The 5,000-nt window shown below is 35.3% G+C and overlaps 1 long non-coding RNA gene across 1 annotated transcript in view; it reads right to left on the bottom strand.

Annotated features, from left to right (window-relative positions):
• LOC138013467 (uncharacterized) overlaps positions 1–5,000 on the bottom strand; it is a 17,054-nt gene that overhangs the window by 10,583 nt on the left and 1,471 nt on the right. The window lies entirely within an intron of this gene.

Raw genomic sequence — 5,000 nt, 5'->3', positions numbered from 1 at the left:
GCCTCGACTAGCGTTGGCTATTTACAGGCGGAACTGCTTTGTATTATTATTATGTTAATTTTTATTATATTGCTCACAAAATATTTGAATCGTTCGAAAAGAATGCATCCATCTCAGAAAAGCCTTTGACACTTAAAATCATTCTATCCTCCCAGAGAAGTTACATTTCTATGGTATACGAGGCATCCCTCTAAACTGGATGCATAGTTATCTCAACTCTCGTTTTCAATTTGTTCAAATTGGCTTCCTATTAAATGTGGTGTTCGCCAGGGTTCTGTACTTGGACCACTAATATATAGATTTAGCCAAGCCTAAGGCGGGGCTACCGTTTCTCACCCCAGAAAGCAATACAGTGTATAAAAATAAGCCTTCTGCATAACCTGCATAACGTACAAATCATCATTTAGTTTGATACAGTGCACAGTGATCAAACACCTCTGATCTGACTGCAATAAACGAACAAGCCTTGCAAAAAATAACCAACATTTTATTTTGAACAACAACTAAAACTGCAATTACATGCACACTAATCTCTTTGACAACCATTTTTCGTTTTGAATGGTAATCTTTACACCCTCTCTCTTCCGTTTCATTAGAACAACAGAAAAGAATAAATATTAAGCCAATGATTAAAAAGCCAAGCGTAGCAATTCGCTTACTCTACTGCAATTTTACCATCAAACAAAGCAGCTCACGTGCATTGGACATCCATTTCACATAAAAAAGCCTAATCGAAAGGTATTAATTTAGTGCGCACAGTTTCCAGAGTATTGATGAATTCAATTCCAAAATAAGCAACAATGGCTGAGCATAGCCGGCCACAAAACCGCTTGACAAACTACACAAACAACCGACATTTTGTAAATTTTGCTCAAAAGCGCAGGTTCCAGCTTATCAAGCCGTTTTAGAAGCCTTGTCTGGCCACAAAAAACTGCCCCCAGCATTGCTTACAATTGCATTCGTTTCGGAAATATGTACTATAAAATTCAATTCAACGTATGTACGACTGAGTCGAAAGGTCGGATATACGAGACGAAAAAGACAACAATGACAACAAATCATGCCAGAATCTGAATCTTGAAATAGGTCAGAATCTGTCAACATGGCAGGCCTTTTTCGGTTGTACAAATAGCTATGCAAAGACACAGGAATTCAATCTAATGAATCATAGGTGATGATTTATATGATGATGCAATCGTCCCATATGAATCATCATCATGGTGTAAACATGACACAGAGAATCATTACACAATCATAGTCATCATGCAAATTGATCACATACAATCATCAGTGGAATCACAACCCTGATGTTGTGTGTGTATGTTGGACTATTTATAGAATCATAATATGATGCAAACTGTATACACTGATCATAACCACATCATCACAACGATGTGTTGCGTGACATTTCATTATGTTTGGAATCATAGCCATGATGTGGTTTGTGTTAATGACACCATTTTTGGAATCATAACCATGGTGAAATGTGTGTTGGAAACATCCTCACTGGAATCATAAATATGATGTAATATGTGTATGGAATCATAACTGTGATGTGTTGTGTGCAGCAAAAATCATTATTGGAATCATAAATATGATGTGCTGTGTGTAGCAAACATCTTTATTGGAATCACAACTATGATGCAGTGAATGGGATAACTGCTTTTTTTCTGTGGGAATGCATCCCAGGATGTTTTAGAGAGACCGGCTATTTAAAAAACCAACTTGTTAAAGACAGGTGGATTGCAAGTACATGAAAAAATTTGTAATTTATTTATCAATTAATTTTTCTGACATTGTTACATGCAAACCGGGGGCATAATTTTATTACTGCATATCGTTTTTTTCTGAAGGCATTTCTGGAACTTGAACAAGGTCAATTCCTTAAGTACATCATAAAGTAAAATATTTCTTACAATACAGGAATCCAGTACTCTAGTGTTGGATCTGCCACTAGCAGCCATTAGCAACCACTACCAATAGCTATACCGAACATTGCTACTAAGAATACTAAAGCTCCTAAACATGTTAGACCTTCACACCAAGAACAATGTTCTCTTAACTTCCAAAAAATGGGCCTATAATTGCACTAGAAGGCTGTTTACATGTACTTTGCTAATGCAATATTTGATCAACTCTTGAGGAGTACTTAACCATATCACAAATGCCATACAAACTTATTAGGCACAGTGCATGGTGTCTTGCCTTAGGGCAGAGAAAGTTTGCTCTGCTTTTTCCTCTATTCATCACAAAAGGTACCGGTAACACTGAAATTGATTTGACTTAAACTGATGAAAGCAAATGAAATAACGAGATGTTGTCACGTTTTAGTGCAACCAAATCTGCAGAACAAAACTTGGTGTCAAATAATAATGATTTTTTGTACGTCAGTGACCAAGCTATATTCTTACTATGATGAATATGTACCTCACTATTATAAACACAGTCCCTTAATTCATATGATTTAGTCATTCTTAAAAGCCCTGCTTTAAACACACGTACAACTTCCTCCCTTGCTCTATGTAAAGAATTCTAAAGTACTCTCGGTTTTCACATGATGTCATGGACGTCATGTTGGAGCCCTTAAACAAAGAAACGGCGGCCATGTTGGAGCCCCGACCAAATCCTCCGGGAATTTAACTCTATTATTATGCAAAGGTTTTCTTTTGTTTCGTCGAAAAACATGGCTGTTGATCACGTGAGTGAAAACCAACAATAGTGGAATCCCACATTGAGCACTAAATTAAGTGACATATTGTTTCAGAAAGTTGAAAGCACCAAGATGTAATAGGTATATTTCAAGTCCGTAATGCAACCTGCTATTCCTAAAGACCAATTTAATATGATTCAAACAAACATGCTACCATGTAGATTGTCCAACTCATAGTTGTAATGGACCTTTGAATAATATTAATAATATTATTCAAAGGTCTTGTTCTCCAATGTAGCTTTCATACAATTAATCTTAATTTTCTACTTTTAATTCACAGTTTGCAAATTCTCGGTTTTCACATGACGTCACGACCGCCATGTTGGTGCCCCTAAACAAAGAAAAGGCGGCCATGTTGGTGCCCCAACCAAATCCTCCGGGAATTTAACTCTATTATTATGCAAACGCTTCCTTTTGTTTTCGTTGAAAAACATGGCTGTTGATCACGTGAGTGAAAACCAGCAATATGAAAAAAATTTTCTTGTTATTTATCCTTGTTGATTTCTAATGAACAAGTAACACAATTTTCAAATGAATAGAAATTATACACTTCTGACCTCAATGCAAAGCAGCTATCACTTAAGTGGTAATGTAATGTCAAACATTATTAGTATCACCCAACTAGTGGACTAATGCAAATCCTGCATTTGCAAATCCTGCACTTTGATTGGCTAAGCTACTAGAGGACTATTATTAATAGTCTTTGATTAGCGAAAAGCGTGACACTTTCTTTTGTTTTATTCCCAAATAAATGTGTCTTTAACTTGGATTTGCTAACTTTATTATTTTTATTGCCTTTCTGTCCAACTAGTTGGGTGATACTAAAACAATTAGACCCTTCATCCTCAAGGGCCATGGGTCAATAGGTCATTCCTTGACCCGTAGCCCTCGTGGGATACGGCTCTAATTGTTAAGTAGTGCCAAGTGAAACATGATCTTACCCTTTTTTGGAGTAAAACAGATACAGCAGCTGCTGTTTTAAAGTTTACCAATAATACTAATAGTGATAATAATGTTAATAATAATAATAATAATAATAATAATAATAATAATGTTTTTCTTATTATTATTATCATCATCATCATCATTATTTATCATCATCATCATCATCATTATCATCATATGCCACGTAGCCAACTTAAGGCAAAGTCTGTGTCAATCTGAGAGTACCCAGACAACAATTAATAATGCAAGTATTGGCCTCACAATGGTCATTGCAATTTGGAACATTTAAACAGGCATTATATACCTAAACACTCTTAGCAATTCACCTAAAGGCCATCCAATTCCGCGTGAAAGATCAGACCAATCACATTGCTAAGTCATGTACAGTAACTGTTATATAATGCTTGAAAATTCAATAAAATCTTTCCCAACATGAATGCTCACCTTAAAAATTCAAAACAAGTCCAAAACATAATTGATAGGTGACAAGAAAAATTACTTTCATAATTTACCGGTATATGTGACAACATACTGTGGATGAATCCTGCATATATGTAACTTAATTGAAATACAAGAGTGCATACATTTGGATTTTATGAATGACTGAAATAAAATTGTGCTCAAGCACAGCATATGAAATGTAGTCATGAAAATTCACAAAAGAACCTAATTGACCTAAGAAAAATAAATACTTAGTAAAATGATACTAGAAGTTTAGAACTTTACTTGCATGTACAGTACTTAATTACTTTGAACAAAGTAACCACACTACCAGGATATCACCTTGATTACCTTAACCACTTCACTGACAAGGCAATATACTGTCAAACATTCAAGAGATTATATTATGCACTGAAAATAATCACAGGAAAGACAACCAAATGCACTTCAAAGGTGAAGCATAATATCAGGAGTCAAGGAACGCCACACTCTATTGGGTATGACAGTTCTTAATAAACAAGAAAAACAATGCAAGAATTTAAGTGAATCACAATGTACGTGTTGTACACATGTTAAATTATATGTTTACAATTCATCTGCTTTATGATATCCCATAGTAAGCAATACATGTATGCCATTTCATCACTTGTCATTACTTCAAAATATGTACATGTACTCAATAACCCCCTCCCCCTCCCCCTCCCCCCCAAAAAACACTTGAATTTGTATTTTATACATCAACCAATCTCATCACAAAATGTAGCTTCAAACAATGAAGCAAAATGCTGGTACTTTAATAACCATAGAAACAGTGTAAGCACCCTTGAAGTGGGTCTTCCTTGTACGTTAAGTGGAGAATATCCCCCCTTTAACAACGACATTACAGTCAAACTCTGCTGTTTTG

Source organism: Montipora capricornis, chromosome 8, assembly GCF_036669925.1.
Source record: "Montipora capricornis isolate CH-2021 chromosome 8, ASM3666992v2, whole genome shotgun sequence".
NCBI classification, from domain to species: domain Eukaryota; kingdom Metazoa; phylum Cnidaria; class Anthozoa; order Scleractinia; family Acroporidae; genus Montipora; species Montipora capricornis.
The sequence above is the reverse complement of the archived record's forward strand: the minus strand, read 5'-3'. Positions and strand labels throughout refer to the sequence as shown.